This window comes from Mauremys mutica, chromosome 1 (assembly GCF_020497125.1).
Source record: "Mauremys mutica isolate MM-2020 ecotype Southern chromosome 1, ASM2049712v1, whole genome shotgun sequence".
Classification (NCBI taxonomy): Eukaryota; Metazoa; Chordata; order Testudines; family Geoemydidae; genus Mauremys; species Mauremys mutica.
Window position 1 is genome coordinate 234,093,521 of NC_059072.1, and position 17,702 is coordinate 234,111,222.

Here is a 17,702-nt window from a genome sequence, read left to right on the forward strand (position 1 = left end):
GCAAGGCATAGGCGTTCTGGCAAAACCCACCACTAACAGTACTGACCATAAGCAAAGATAACCACAAAACCCACAAACCCTTGGAACGCACTGCACAAGACATCTCAGATTGGAAAGTGAAGCCATGAGGATCAACATTTCAGACTAAGCAAATCACGTGCTAGTGAGCTGAAGGACCTGAAGGTGCACTGAAGGCTTCTATTAAAGCCAGTAGGAGCAAGTTCAGGCATTACATCTGAGTTAGGCTTCCAGACACTTCAACCATGCTGCCATTGGCTACGTTATCACTCAGTTTGCAGTCTGCTGGGGTAAAGGCAGTGAGTTGTGCTGCCCCTGGAGCAGTCTAGGAGGGAGACTGTCACTTGGGGAGGGAGCAAACTGCAAACATGTATGGACAGGGAACCATATGCTTCCCAACATGCCTGCATAAATATATGCCCACTTGACAAGGTGGGGTGTAATGCCTCTGCAGACCCTGCTTCTCTCCACACCCTGGAAGTGGTGGCATGGTGTGACAATATGAGAAAGTAAAGGTGCACTGTATGCCATCTTACTCCCTTGTGCAAGTGCTTAAGACACAAACTGCCCAGTTGCTGAGCAAGATGGATTAACTTTACCCCAGTTTCTGGGTCTAAAGCAAATAAGAAGCTTCTCAACTTGCACTACGCTAGCCATGTGCAGATCTCTGCAGGACTGAGTCCTAAGGTAATTGATAGATGTGTAATTGACCAATTCCTCATTCTCCTCTGAGGTCATGGACCCAAACAACAGGACTAGTGTGATGTAAGTAGTGGTCAGGATCCAAGAACATAAAAATTCGTGAAGTTCAAAACAAGGATCCAGTCCTGTGTGGGAAAGAAACATATAATCATATGAGAAAAAAGCAGTCCACACTATCTTGTGCAATAGGAGAACAGGATCATAATAGTCCCTTCTGGCCTTGCAATCTATTGAAAAATCTATGAAAAGGAGGAAGAAGGCACAATATCTGACTTTTATGTCTTTTCTGAGGTATTATCTTTTTGTTCTGTGTTAGAGTATAGCACAATGGAGTTCTGGTCCACCTAAGCAACATGGTAACACAAATACATAGAGAATAATAATTAATAACGACATAATGTTTTGGCTTAGGATTGGAATTCTTTCATTTTGCTGTTGCTAGTATCTATATAATCAAAAATGATACATTAAAAAAATTACATTTCAACAAGGAATAAATATGTAACTGGGAATGGGGGAGGCATATCTAAACCTTTCTAAACTTCTCCTGTTGCACAAGATAGTGTGGACTGCTTTTCTCTCATATGATTATATGTTTCTTTCCCACACATGACTGGATCTCTGACTGCATATACCGAAGTTTCCCATCAAGGCATCAGTGCCATGTGGTGTGGCTCAGGTTTCAATTTTGGGAATGAAGAAACACAGGAATTAGTGAGAATCTGAAAGCATTTAGTCAAAATGAAAGATGTGCCCAATGTGGAAATATTTGTGGAGGGGATGTAATGCCATGTGAGAACTAACATTCAGATGATACTAGACATTTTATTCCTAGTTGGGATTCCATTTTTCACTTAGTCTGGGGTATCAAATATCTCAACAGCATATGTTTCTGCTGTAAAATAAGACTTTGAACCCTGACTGATCTGCCATCTTCACCATCATCACAGTGGCCTAGGGCCTGATGCTGCCAGGTGCTGAGCACCTGCAGCAAGGTCACTGGGAGTGTGAAGTTGATGAGAGATTAAATCAGTGCCATGCAGGATAAGCATCTTAACGGGACATACAAAATATTTTTGTACAAGTCCAGATAAGGTCACAACTGGAGAAAACAATGGGCCAGATTAGCAGGGGGTGTAAACAGGCCAAGTTCCATTTTCTTCTCTGACTCTTCTTTCACTGAGTTATGCCATCTGAAAATCTGGCTCAATGTCAAATGATGACACACTTCTCTTTCAATCACTGAGGCTCCCAACAAGGCATTAGTCCATTAATTTTATATTAAGCATGCTATCTGAACTGGTATCCTCCAGATACCAGAGATATGGGGAAATAAACAACCTTCCATTAACCACAATACACAGTTAATAATGTGCCGTAAATAGGACAACTACTATTAATAAATAATTCTGACTCATTGATTTGACTCACTGCTCATTATGTGTTGCTGTAGCAGCATAGTTTTAAAGTGTCCAGTGAAAGTCTGCATAGGCACATCACAGGTTTGGTTGATCCTTTCACTGTATTCCTGCCATTTCTGTATTTCTATCAGGGGGGAGGAGTCTATGTTCTTGTTCATGTGGAAGCCAATAAATAATTAATAAGGATTTGAAGAGATCTTAAATGTATGTTAGTTAAGTTAGCATGAGTTAGCTGTGATCCTAATGATGTGAGATTTGTAGAAGTAAGATAATATAAGACAGAGTGAACTGTGTGAAAGTTATTACGACCTTGCAATATGCAGTCTTGCTTTTTTCTAGTAGTAAGACAAATAAGATAGCAAAGAAGCTTATGTATAAACAAATGCAAATGTTTTCTTTTACTGTCTCCATGATTGCTAGAAATTGTCTGTAACAAAGGTATAAAGGCTTGATGTAATTGTTTACCAGTTGAGAGACCTGTCCGGGACTGGGGTGACCCTGTGTCCTATGGCACTCTCTCCCTCCATTGTAATTACTGGAGAAATAATAAAGTATTTGATTTTGCTGCACCCAAACAAAAAGCGAGAACTAAGTTTTTCTCCGACAATTTGGGGGCTCGTCCGGGATGGCAACGCCCACGGACCCACAGACGGCTACTACGGATCATTCCCCTTCGAACCCCATGGCGCCACATGAGAGGTATGAGACCTTTTGAAATCTCTATTGGGGTATCGGAGGAGGACTGTCCGTGAGGACGTCTGTCTCTGTTGGGCTCACGCCATCTGAACTTATTGACTGTGCAGCAGGATCAAATGCAAAGTGGTATTGGGGAGAGGCCCCAATAAGGTTAGTTTATAGCAGTACTGGGAACTGCTGAGTTGGCCAAGGTAAATGCGTAGGTAAATGCATAAGGTAATGCATAGGTAAATGCATTAGAATGCACCGGTGCTGAGGGGTTTTTACCGCCTCAAGAGGGGTTGTCATACCACCTCATGGTATCGGTCCGGACCAGGTAAAGATGCATCGTGGTTAAAAAAAAGAAAAAAATTTAAAAAGATAAAAAGGTTAAAAAAGGGTTAAAAAAAAAAGGGAAGAAAAGAGGCCTTGGTGTGTGTGTGTGTGTACACCAGTGTGAGTGATCGTTATCGGAAGACGCCCAGAGTACCCTGTGAAGCGGAAGCTAATGATCAGGACTGCTCTAACGCAAGCCCGGTAACTAGTGGATCTTTAGGAGATCCGACCCACGGTGGGCTGACTCAGCCTGGCATAGTCCGGCGAGGAAGCTGCCTGGGTCTAGGAGTGTGTGAACCCATCTTCCCTCCCCTTTCCCTTCTGTGTGGGCTACTGACAATCTGTTTGTCTCACTGGATGCAATTAGAGTAAGCGGCGCCGTCTCCCAGAGACTAGCCGACGCTCTTTGCTGAAGGGAGGTGTAAGAGAGTCGTAGTCTTCCTTGTGAGTCTCTCCTGTGTGAGTACCCTGTAGGGAGAGATCCTTAGATTCTGATCCGCTAGCGCGGACAGGGCACCCCCTCAGTTTGTGTGATTGGAACATGGGGGAGGGACAGTCTAAACTTTCCACCTTACCCCCTAAGGGTACCCCAGCATATTACATGTACGTACATTATGGTCCTATAACCTGCAGGTATTTAGCGAATTGGAATCTTCACACGTGTGAAAATTCATTTAAACAATGCCCATTAGAAGGTACCTTCAATCTAGATAAGATCATATATCTCAGAGGAGCCTTTAATCACCAAAGAAAGCCTCTGACACAGTGTGAGCAATTTGTCTAGGAATGGGTTAATTTGAAATTCAGCTTGGCCCAGAGATAAAGGAGAAGTTATTTGGTGTTCAAGGTCAAGAATCAGTGCGGACTATGCTAAGTGCAAAGAAAAACTGCTTTCAGCCCCAGCTGCTTGTGGAAAATAGAGACAGAGGCAAACCAAAGGCAGTACAAGTTACAGAATTGGAATTATATTTGCAAAGCTTAACTTTCCAGTGAGACATGTGTGAGTATTAAAGTGGCTTAAGGCTTGGGGCATTCATATTTTTCCTGTGTGAGGTGGGAGCATTCCCAACACTCTCCATTGTTGTTTTATTATTTTAAATGAAGCTTTAAAATTTGATTATATGCTCTGTCAGTCTGATCACCTGACATGAGGGATAAATTAGTAACAGGAATTTGTCACAGTTTGGTGAGCAATTATGTATGGGGGAGCCCTGCAGGATTTCCACCATCTATCTGTTTTACCCTTGTTATTTTATGTTTGCTTTGTTTGGTATTGTTGGTGTTCTATGTTAAGAATAGCATGATTAAAGGTGAGCCCTAATAGAATAAGGAAACACTATCTGGTTTTGTTCTGTTTTGTTTTACCGGTTACTGTTGTTTTTCTGCTCTGTTCATTTGGGCGCTGGGTGTGTGAGCGGAACTGAACTTCTCGTTCGTAATTCCTCAGAGTGGAAGCCATGTGTGCGATGAAGCTCTGAGGTTGTATTGAGATCTTTCTGTCCCGCCCCCTGTAACGGACAATGTAATAGAAGTAGAAAAATCTGGCTTAGACTGTAATTCTCTCTGCTTTTTGTGTAATTTTCTTTTCTGTTTAAGTGTCAGCATACAAATGGGTGGGTCTCTGGGTAGACCCCCTAAAGGGGTTTGGATTGTGTGTTGAGTAAATGGCCTTTACGCAATGGCCATGTATTTTTGCCCAGGTGGCAAGCCTTACAAGGGAGGACTCGGGTAGTCTTTTGAGTAGAAATGTTTTGGGGAAAAGACCAGAAGGGTGGGGCTAGTTGAGAAGCTCATCATCCTAGCTAAACTGGTAGTGGAGCAAATTGGTGCCAAATGGAAGGGACAGCTCAGCGAGAAAAAAAGGATTGGGCCCAGGCGGGCAGGCAACAGACAAAGAGATTGGAAAACAGATTGGAAACTTTTGAGGGTGTAGTGGAACGGAGGAGTAAGTGAATATAAGCATGAGGATTTCAAATACTCAGGAGGATATTTGGAATGGTGATTTGAGTTGATAAAAGTGACTGTTGGGAGACAAGCAAGTGATTTTTAAGGAAAGTGAACAGTTGACTCTGTAGTTGCTGGAGGGAACAGCAGTTGAACTTTGTAAAAATGCTAAAGAGAAAAGTTTTTGGTGTCTTTGAAATGTTTGTAAATAAATTCAGGCAAAGAAATTAATAGATTGCAATCGTTTGGCTATGAACAATTTTGTTAAATCAGTTGAAGAATGGATACAGTGCTATGTAATGAAAATTTTATTAGGCTCTAAAGGCACTATAAGTGGTGCTGTTTTCTTTCAGTGTTTAAAAGCAGGAGTTAAAAGTAAAAAAAAAGCAAGCCAGACAGCATCTGTGTTAATGCAAATTAACTACCTGATAAGGTAGAGGCCGCTGAACCAGGGCTGTCTAAGAAACACATACGAGAAAATATGGGGTAATTCCTCTGTTTTGCCTAGAATCAACAAGAGTATTTGTATATTTTAAGTATTTAACTGCCCAGAAGGGGTGGACCTCTGTTTTTGTCTTTCAGATAATCAAAGAAAACTAATGCCAGCTGCACAGCATTCAACGTACCATGATTTACTGGCACAGTCAAAATTATGTTGTGTGTTCTATGTTCTGTCTTGTGGTGTTTGTCTCGTGGCCAGATTTGTTGTGTTTAATATTTTCATGAGATGGTCTGATTTGAAATCAAGCGAAGTGTTGGATTGAAATGCAGATACTTGTTTTGTTCAACTTAGAATACAAAGTGTTTGGTTACATCAGAAAAATGTGATATACTAAAGTCTAATACATTTTCTTCAGTAAGAGAAAGAAACTACATTGGCCTAATCTTTTAATTAGAATTGTTGTTAAAATTTGCATACTGACAGTCTTTGGAAGCAAGGACATGAAAGGTTAACCCACTCCCCATATTGTACAAGGGATCCTTCTGGCTACCTCAGACTTTTAGCCAGCCGGCTGGGGATGGTGGAAAGCTATTGGACTAGAGGTTACATTAAGTGAACTTCTCAAAGTGGGTGTGCTTGTCCTGGCTTGTTGTTCCAAAGTTCTGTAATAAGGTTATTTTAATGAAAGGGTATATGTGGCATACATTGAATAATAAGACTAATGTACTGTATAACAGTAATGTTTATGTGTTCATGGTATAAAAGAAGGTGTATACGTAAAGAGTAAAAGTTTCCTTTGTAGGTTATAAAATAAAGAAAATAAAATTTAAAAAAAGGAAAGCCATGAAGGGAGAAAAAGAGAATAGCTAACATGCGCTGGCCCCAGTCAAGGACACCGCTCACGGCTACGACTTGGCTGACTACCAAGGAAAGGGGGGGATGGTTGCTGCAGTTAAACGAGATTGGTGTGCAGCGGGCAGCCCACCCTCCTCCTTGGGGACCTTTCGTAAATCTTCAGCTTGATTTTATTTCAATGTCTAAATGTTGTGGTTATGGATATGTATTAGTTTTAGTTGATGTATTTACCAATTGAGTTGAAGCTTTTCCCTGCAGGAAAGCAGATGTCAGGACTGTTGTGAAATTTTGCTTAAAGATTTTGTGCCACGTTTTGGCATCCCTGTGAGTATCAACAGTGATCGTGGAACTCATTTTACTGGACAGATTGTAAAGGAGTTATGTGCAGCTCACTGCCCTCCCCACCCACAGTCTGCTGGGACAGTGGAACGCCAGAACGGGATTTTAAACAAATAAACTGGCCAAGATTTGTGCTTTAACAACCTTAAAGTGGCTGGATGCCCTTCCTTTGGCGCTGATGAGTATGGGAGCCATTCCCAATCGAACGACTGGACTCAGCCCTCATGAAATTTTGACAGGACACCCAATGCTGACTACCAACTGCACCCCACTAACCCCAGCTCAGATGGACATTCATTTGATGGATAACATAATGCTTAAGTGTTGTCAGGCACTAATGAAATGTGTTAAGTCTTTTTATACACAGGTGAAGGAAGCACTACCGAAGGATCCTGTGCAACCTTGCCACTCGTTGGAACCAGGAGACTGGGTCTACATAAAGATCCATCAACGAAAGACTGCCTTGGCTCCACGCTGGAAAGGCCCTTTCCAAGTCCTGCTGACTACCAACACCGCTGTGAAGTGCCAAAGACTGGCTGCTTGGACCAAGGATTCTCACTGCAAAAGGACCCCTCCACATCAGGAGAATTTTCCTACTGATGATTAGCCTCTTCTTTCTTCTAGTTCCACTGTGCTTCTGGACAGCGGGAAAAAGGACAAGGTGACGTGCTGGCAACCTCTCCCTTGTCCACTGACAAACTACTGTGCCTTTAAACTTTTCTAGAAGAAGCAAAATCATTACAGGATGATGTCCTGGTAATCTCCCCTGTAGGATGCTGAACCACGACTGCTTCAGGGAAGAAGAAGAAACACTCACTCCACTGACATTGCCAAAGTCCAGGAATTCCTGACTAATTAAGGACATAGAGAACTGACCCTGGTGAAGAAACAAAGAATTACACACTGGCTGGAAGAAATTTGTGGGACACATGCTTGGGAATGTGGTATTAATTGGATTTTGGGGTTTATTCTACAGGCTGCGCCCTGTGTTTTGGATAAATCCTTCAGTATGTATTGCCCTCCCTAATTGGATTTTAAATGACATTGCCCTTATCAGGTTTTCAAATCACTTCTACATACCCAGATTGCTCACAAGGGGCTGCCATTAGATTAGCACAACAAAAAGGCCTGGGTAATTTCCTATGGACAAAAAGGGAATTGACCAGATCCCTGTGGGCTGGGGCCAATAGTGTAGTAGCCATTTGGACTATCCTTAAAGGCCAAGAACATGATAAGAAATTGGGCCAACTAGAAAAGGCCACTAGCCTTATTTTTGAAGCTCAGCTATCTTAAGTACAGGCTGGAGTTGGTGAGTTACATGTCATTTCCACCCTTAGTTCTATGACCCAGAAGTTACTGACAGTGATGGTATTGAATATCGCTGAGGCTGGGAAGGCATTGCAGTGGGATCTAGACCAGACTTGGCCCACTGCCGTTACAGACGCATCAGGAGTACCATCTGATCTGTGGTCATGCAGACATACTTGTACACTTTCTGGATGGAAGTGTGGACATTCACAGTGCTCCTTCCAAGCATATGGACCGGTTATGGTGGGTGTGGGCTCCCACATACCGAATCCTACCAGGTCCATGGGGAGGATGCATGTGGGATTGCGTGATTCACCAAGATCTCTCTCTCTCCCTCCATTGTAATTACTGGAGAAATAATAAAGTATTTGATTTTGCTGCACCCAAACAAAAAGCGAGAACTAAGTTTTTCTCCGACATTCAGTTGCCATATTTTCACACTGCAAGGGTACTCAGGATAAAAAATCAGCTATGTACATCTCAATTGCTTTTGTGCAGAGTACATCTAAATTGTAGTATTGCCATTTCAGTAACATGAAAGTGTTTTGGGGGTACTAGGAGGAGCTTTTTAAAAACGCTCTCTTCTGATTTATAGTCACCTTCTACTTGACTGGTATCCTGTACTTCAACATATTGGCTGAACTTTTCACACGTGAACACTATTGCAAGGCATTCCTTTTCAGTTTGGGTATATCTCTGCCCTGTTGGCAATAGTGACCATTATATGAAAGCTATAAGCTGTACCACAGTAGTAGTGATGCCCCAACCCCAACTGTGCCACATTTAATGGCCGTCTCTTCATTCACATCATAGGATTTTGGAATGGGATAGTTGGCCACCAGTTCCTTGGTACGTGTAATGACTGCATTATGTTGAGGTAACCATGGCCATAGTGTACCTATGTGCCATAGTTGCCTCAGGGTTTGCACACCTCTGAGAGGCTTGGAAAAAATTTGATCAGATTGTTCACAAATCCTAACAGTCTCTGAACTGATTCAATGCAGGCACCTGCTTTTACCACTTCACGGTCAGATTGTAGCCCTGCGAAGTCAGCAAGTGTCTCACACATGGTACTGCAGTCAACTGCAATTTCATCTTGTTTTTATTGAATTTTAAATTTATTTTCCTGTCTCTTTCTAGTGGACAGTCGAGGTTTTGATTGTGATCTGCCACACTTCTGTTATGTTGTCTCTGCATCCGCACACCAGGATGTCATCAGTTATGACGCTGATCACAGTGAGTCCTGTTAGTACAGCTCTCTGGTTGCGCTGATATTCTTCCACTGCAGGTCTGATTCCAAACAGCATTCTACCTGTTGGTGTCCAGAATGTGGTGATGTATCTGTAGAAGCAGCAAAGAGTCCTGTGGCACCTTATAGACTAACAGACGTTTTGCAGCATGAGCTTCCGTGGGTGAATACCCACTTCTTCGGATGCAAGTGAGTATTCACCCACGAAAGCTCATGCTGCAAAACGTCTGTTAGTCTATAAGGTGCCACAGGACTCTTTGCTGCTTCTACAGAACCAGACTAACACGGCTACCCCTCTGATACGTGATGTATCTGGTTTCCTTAGCTAGTAGCACATGCCAACATCCCTCTTTGGCATCAAATACTGAGAAATGTTTGCTTTTGCCGTGTCAGGTAATATTTCACCCTTGTAGGCATTTGATAGTAAGCTCTTTTCCTTGCTTTCCTGAAGTTGCTTGGGTCTATGCAAATGTGGAGCTTGCCTGGCTTCTCAATGGCTGTCATGCTACTTATCCAACTTGTGGACTCTGTGACTTTAACAATGATGCCTTCTTTTCCCCTTTGCTTTATTATTGCCAATTTTTTTTGTCTTAATACAATGGCTATTCTATGAGGCAGGTGCAGTGCTATTTCCAGCTGTAAGATGCCTAGAAAACATCCTGTCCCTTCAAGCACATCTTGATAACCTTTAAGCAGCTTTGCTGCAGGGATGCCACAGTGCATTGTCTGCTCTGGATATGTTTTTTGTTCTGCTTATGTGTCTCTAGAATCAGTTGTTTCTCCACAGTTTAGTGTCAGTAGGTTCAGGCATTCACTTATTTTATCTAAAAGCAATGGCTCCTCTGTTTGTACTATCTGAAATTTCAGCTGTATACTTTTCCTTGGCACTCTGTAATTTATATATTTTTTTGTGGCTTTATGATTGTGCCTTTGTATAATATTAATTTGGCTTTGCTTGGCTGCAGTTTTGGTTTCTTCTTTTGAATAATGCTGTCTCTTTGTAAGTTAGAACGTTAACTGATACTCAACTATCTATTTTACACTAATTTTCCTGTTTGTTTGTATGCCTCTCTGCCTTGACTAATCTTTGCATCTTGTGCTAGTCTGAGCTTTAAAAAACAGATATTTTTGCTGCTTTACACTGTGTTCATGTCCTATATGTGCAAAATCTCATCCTGTGAGTCTCTGGTTGTTTCCATGATATGGTGCTTTTTTTCTTTTGCTGTTTTTGTCTGCAAGCTTTAGCATAATCATATATCTTGCATGTTACCCCGTAAGTGGGGCATTTTCCCTTATTGTTTTTCTCCACATTACCCACAGATCCTCCTTTGCATTTTGTTTGTCTCCACTGCTTTGTATTTGTATATTTGCTTTGCTCAATTTTTGTAGTACAGTAGAGCCTCAGAGTTATGTATACCTCAGGAATGGAGGTTGTTTGTAACTGTGAAATGTTACCTCTCTGAGATGTTTGTTATCTCTGAACAAAACGTTATGGTTCTTTCAAATGTTTACAACTGAACATTGACTTAATACAGCTTTGAAACTTTACGATGCAGAAGAAAAAAACCTACTTTTAACCATCTTAATTTGAATGAAACAAGCACGGAAACAGGTTCCTTACCTTGTTAAATCCCTTTTTTAAAATGTTCTCTTTATTTTTTACGTTTAAAACAGTACTTTATTTGCTTTTTGCTTTTTTGGTCTCTGCTGCTTCCTGATTGTATACTACTGGTTCCAAATGAGGTGTGTGGTTGACTGGTCAGTTTGTAACCCTCGTGTTCATAACTCTGAGGTTCTACTGTATTTTTCTTTATATTTTCATGCTTTCCATGTAGTACTTGGTGAATTATCTCCGTGTCTGCACCATCTATCCTCCGTATTTGGATGTGAGCTTGTTCATTATCTTTGCATATGTCTATGGCTCATGGTAGCGTTAGTGTGTGCTGTGAGGGGTTAAATCACAGAAACCCTCTTGGGAGCTGCCACCTGATATGCCAAGACTACCTCTGCCCCTGCTTTCCTGCCCTGGCAGCTTAGGGCTTCAGTGCCCTGGCTGGTTTGAGCCAGACTTGCAACCCTGCTGCAAACCCAGGCCCAGGTCTGAACCATGTCCCAAAGTTGCAGACTTAACTGAAAGCAGCTTACAGAAGTGTTCTTGTCTTTAATACTCTGATGCCCAATTCCCAATGGAGTCTAAACCCAAATAAATCCATTTTACCCTGTATAAAGCTTGTACAGGGTAAACTCATGAATTGTCCGCCCTCTATAACACTGATAGAGAGGTATGCACAGCTGTTTGCCCCCCCTCCCAGGTTTTAATACATACTCTGGGTTATTAATGAGTAAAAAGCAATTTTATTAAATACAGAAAGTAGGATTTAAGTGGCTCCAAGTAGTAACAGACAGAACAAAGTGAGTTGCCAAGCAAATTAAAATAAAACATGCAAATCTAAGCCTAATTCAGTAATATGATTGAGTACAGATAATATCTCACCCTGAAAGATGTTTCAATATTTTTCTTTCACAGACTGGATGCCTTCCTAGTCTGGACACAATCCTTTCCCCTGGTACAGCCCTTGTTCCAGCGCAGGTGGTAGTTAGGGGATTCCTCATGAGGGCTGCCCCTTTGTTCTGTTCCACCCACTTATAGATCTTTTGCATAAGGTAGGAATCCTTTGTCCCTCTGGGTTTCCACCCCTCCTCACTGGAAAAGCACCAGGTTAAAGATGGATTCCAGTTCAGGTGCCACGATCACATGTGACTGTAAGACCCCCCAAGCCTTCATTCCTCCCAGCCTGACTCACAGGAAGGCCTGCCTGCAAACAGAGCCATCCACAGTCAACTGTCCTGGTTGATGGGAGCTGTCAAGATTCCAAACCACCATTAATGGCCCACACTTTGCATAATTACAATAGGCCCTCAGAGTTATATTTCATATTTCTAGTTTTAGATACAAGAGTGGTACATTTATACAAATAGGATGATCACACTCAGTAGATTATAAGCTTAGTAATGATACCTTACAAGAGACCTTTTGCATGAAGCATATTCCAGTTACATTATAGTCACTCATTAGCATATTTTTATAAAATCATATAGACTGCAACATCACATGTGCTTTCTAAGCATTCACATTCAAGATCATCTTTAATCCTATTACTACTCTATCACAAATTAGTCAGTCTTTTAAGATTTAATAATATATTGCTCTGTTGTTCTCCAGGTTCACAATTACAACTGATGAAAAGATTCCTTTCACATATGAAATTTTTTGTGCATTCAAAATGCTTCCATAGCACGTCTAGGATTTTCATGGGTCCTTCCAAAGCTGCCTTTGCCCATTACAGCTAATAGTGTGGCTGCTCTTAGTTTGTTTTTCTTGTTATCCAGCGCTGATGTCATTTCATAGTTTTCCCATTGTGATCTAAAGAATGTCCAGTTGCTGAACACATCCCCCTTCATGTCCATTTGCTCAGGGAAAGGCATCTACTAGGCTGCCATGTTTATTGCTGCAAAGAATCCTGTGGCACCTTATAGACTAACAGACGTTTTGCAGCATGAGCTTTCGTGGGTGAATACCCACTTCTTCGGATGCAAGTGGTGGAAATTTCCAGGGGCAGGTTTATATATGCAAGCAAGAAGCAAGCTAGAGATAACGAGGTTAGTTCAATCAGGGAGGATGAGGCCCTGTTCTAGCAGTTGAGTGAAAACCAAGAGAGAAGAAACTGGTTCTGTAGCTGGCAAGCCATTCACAGTCTTTGTTTAATCCTGAGCTGATGGTGTCAAATTTGCAGATGAACTGGAGCTCAGCAGTTTCTCTTTGAAGTCTGGTCCTGAAGTTTTTTTGCTGCAGGATGGCCACCTTAAGATCTGCTATTGTGTGGCCAGGGAGGTTGAAGTGTTCTCCTACAGGTTTTTGTATATTGCCATTCCTAATATCTGATTTGTGTCCATTTATCCTTTTCCTTAGAGACTGTCCAGTTTGGCCGATGTACATAGCAGAGGGGCATTGCTGGCATATGATGGCATATATTACATTGGTGGAGGTGCAGGTGAATGAACCGGTGATAGTGTGGCTGATCTGGTTAGGTCCTGTGATGGTGTCGCTGGTGTAGATATGTGGGCAGAGTTGGCATCGAGGTTTGTTGGATGGATTGGTTCCTGAGCTAGAGTTACTATGGTGCGGTGTGCAGTTACTGGTGAGAATATGCTTCAGGTTGGCAGGTTGTCTGTGGGCGAGGACTGGCCTGCCACCCAAGGCCTGTGAAAGTGTGGGATCATTCTCCAGGATGGGTTGTAGATCCCTGATGATGCGCTGGAGGGGTTTTAGCTGGGGACTGTATGTGATGGCCAGTGGAGTCCTGTTGGTTTCTTTCTTGGGTTTGTCTTGCAGAAACTTGCACAAATACAGACAGACATCATCTTCCTTTCCAAATGCAAACGGATGGACATCATACCAAATGGACTAAAGGTAAAAAATCCACTGCTATCTACATACTACACAGACCACAGTGAGAGATTATGCCATACTCTATCAAAGAAACTGAGGAACCACCTGATCAGTATCCTATACAGTATCCTATACAGCAAACAGGAAAACATCAAAAAAGAGCTCTCCACCCCTCCATCAACCTCAGCCTGGACCAATCTACACGGGAGGTCCACTTCCTAGACACCACGGTGCAAATAAGTGATGGTCACATCAACACCACCCTATACCGAAAACCTACCGACCGCTATGCCTACCTTCATGCCTCCAGCTTCCATCCCGGGCACACCACAAGATCCATTGTCTACAGCCAAGCACTGAGGTACAACCGCATCTGCTCTAACCCCACAGACAGAGACCAACACCTACAAAATCTCCACCAAGCATTCTCAAAACTACAGTACCCGCACGAGGAAATAAGGAGACAGATCAACAGAGCCAGACGTGTACCCAGAAGCCTCCTACTGCAAGACAAACCCAAGAAAGAAACCAACAGGACTCCACTGGCCATCACATACAGTCCCCAGCTAAAACCCCTCCAGCGCATCATCAGGGATCTACAACCCATCCTGGAGAATGATCCCACACTTTCACAGGCCTTGGGTGGCAGGCCAGTCCTCGCCCACAGACAACCTGCCAACCTGAAGCATATTCTCACCAGTAAATGCACACCGCACCATAGTAACTCTAGCTCAGGAACCAATCCATGCAACAAACCTCGATGCCAACTCTGCCCACATATCTACACCAGCGACACCATCACAGGACCTAACCAGATCAGCCACACCATCACCGGTTCATTCACCTGCACGTCCACCAATGTAATATATGCCATCATATGCCAGCAATGCCCCTCTGCTATGTACATCGGCCAAACTGGACAGTCTCTAAGGAAAAGGATAAATGGACACAAATCAGATATTAGGAATGGCAATATACAAAAACCTGTAGGAGAACACTTCAACCTCCCTGGCCACACAATAGCAGATCTTAAGGTGGCCATCCTGCAGCAAAAAAACTTCAGGACCAGACTTCAAAGAGAAACTGCTGAGCTCCAGTTCATCTGCAAATTTGACACCATCAGCTCAGGATTAAACAAAGACTGTGAATGGCTTGCCAACTACAGAACCAGTTTCTCCTCTCTTGGTTTTCACTCAACTGCTAGAACAGGGCCTCATCCTCCCTGATTGAACTAACCTCGTTATCTCTAGCTTGCTTCTTGCTTGCATATATAAACCTGCCCCTGGAAATTTCCACCACTTGCATCCGAAGAAGTGGGTATTCACCCACGAAAGCTCATGCTGCAAAACGTCTGTTAGTCTATAAGGTGCCACAGGATTCTTTGCTGCTTTTACAGATCCAGACTAACACGGCTACCCCTCTGATATTTATTGCTCTCTCTCTTCCCGCCCTATATTTGTAGTTTCTGTTTTGACATTCTTGCAGGAGTCACATGACATTCAGTGTGCCTGCATAAAGAGAGAAGGCCAAGATAGTGCAACATTCAGCCTTTTTTCCTTCCACCACACAGACATTCCCATCTCCTCAAGCACTTCCTGAATGTAAAGTTCTCTAAGAAGTCCCTAGATATTTCCCTCTACATAAGTATACTATAATGCCCCCATTAGGAAGAGATTTATTGTAACTGCACAGAGAGGCAACCTGCTCCATAGGCCCATAGGCCCTGTGGACAAATAATGTTCGGTCTTACTCTGAAAGGTACCCAATGATCCCAATTCATATTAACGACTATTGGAGTTGAGAGCTCACAGCACCTTATGCAGAGCCTTGCAGTTTACAGATTGAGGGCCTCACTGAGCTCCCATTGAAATCAATCGCAGTCTCTTCACTGACTTTATTGGGAATTGTATCAGACCCTCCAACCTTAGGGCGGGGGTGGGCAGCCTGAGCTTGAGAACGTGCCAGAATTTACCAATGTATATTGCCAAAGAGCTGCAGTAAGATTTCAGCATCCCCCATCAGTTCCCCTGTGCCGCTCCCAGCACCTCCCATTCACTGGCAGCCCCACCCATCAGTGCCTTCCCCTACCTCCCTGCACCTCCCAATCAGCTGTTTCGTGGCATGTAGGAGGCCTGCAGGGGGGGAGCAAGGGCATGGTAGGCTGAGGGAGCGGGAAGGGGTGGAGTGGGGGCAGGGCCTGTGGCAGAGCCAGGGTTTGAGCAGTGAGCACCCCCCCGGCACATTGGAAAGTTGGCGCCTGTAGCTCCAGCCCCAGAGTTGGTGCCTGTACAAGGAGCCACATATTAACTTCTGAAGAGCTGCATGTGGTTCTGGAGCCACAGGTTGGCCAGCCCTGGCTTAGGGCCTAGTCTTTCAACCTTTACTCTTGCAAGTGATCCTTACTCATGCACTCAGTACTTGATCCTTGAATGGGACTATTCCCATTAGTAACAAGGGTAGGATTGAGCCTATGGTTTCTATATATTTTTCACCTTAGTGTGGTATAAATATTTTAAAAAAGATTTGACGAGCAGATCCTCAGCTGGTGTAAATTGTCATAGTGAAGTGAATGGAGCAATGCTGATTTCACTCCTGCTGAGGATCTGTCCATCAGACTCAATTGTTGTTGAATTAAAACTTATTGTAACATTGGGTGTGTGCGCAAGCAGCATATCTGGACGTTTTATTTAAACTGAAAATCCTAAATTGCTAAGTAAATAATGAAACAATGTGGTGTAGAACCTGGACTAAGGAAAAAAATAATTAAATTCTGATTGTACTTTCCATTGTTTGAATATTTATAATTTGTTCCTTTCTGTAAAAGAACTCTGAGCATTGTGAATGGTGTAATGCAAAATAACAAAGAATTGTACAGATAGGGTGGGATTTTCAAAAATATTCAGCATTGGCCTAACTCTGCTTCCTTTAAAGTCAGTGATACACCTCACACTGGCTTCAGTGGGAGTACTGTTAGGTCAACACCAAGCAATTTTGAAAACCCATTTTCAGCGTTTACTGTTTGGCAGCACATATATGAACAGCCAGACCCTAAATTTCCAATACATGCATCCGACGAAGTGGGTATTCACCCACGAAAGCTCATGCTCCTAAATGTCTGTTAGTCTATAAGGTGCCACAGGACTCTCTGCTGCTTTTACAGACCCTATCTGAATCTAGTTGGCTCTCTTAAGTGCTGACATGCTAATGTGCTAGTGATGCTTGGACATAGCGGCTCCTTTGCCCCCTATGCAACACCCAGTAAACTTAAGACTTAAATATATTAAAATGTATATTGCAAAAGGAAGTGTACTACAAATGAAATTTCTGTCCCATGGAACATATTTAAATACATGTGCCATACATGTTAATTTGAGAAATATTAGCTGCTAAGGGAAATTTGATACAGGGCAGTTTGATTTACAGCTAAATAAAAGTCAAAGTGTTTCAGATACCCTGAATCATGCAAATTCCATTTCTGCTCACTCTGTGAAATTTGCTCCACCCATAGAAAGCCTGAGGCTGGGATTTTAAAAACCACGTGGCACTGGCTTAAATATCCTTACACTAAGATCAATAGTAAAACTCCCACTGGCTTCGGCTGGAGCAGAGTTAGACCAATGGTGTGTGGGTTTGAAAATCCATCTTGAATATTTGGGCCCAGTGCAGGAGTGACGGGCAGGTGAATCCATCCCCCAACCTACAGCCATGTCTACATTGCCAAAAAAAATGCAATAAATAAAGTTGTGGCAGTGAGTCTCAAAGTCTGAGCTCGGGCTCTGAAACCTGGTGAGGGGCTCTGAGACACCCCTGCATTATCACTTAGCTGACAGGCTCCCTGAACAGCTCCCTGCTGAGTTTAAGTGCTTGGGAAGGCATTACACCAGAAGGCTTCTGCACAAGAATGAGTTCCACTTGTGAATATTTGCATGAAGAGAAGCTGTACTGTGAAAGAAAACTGATGTC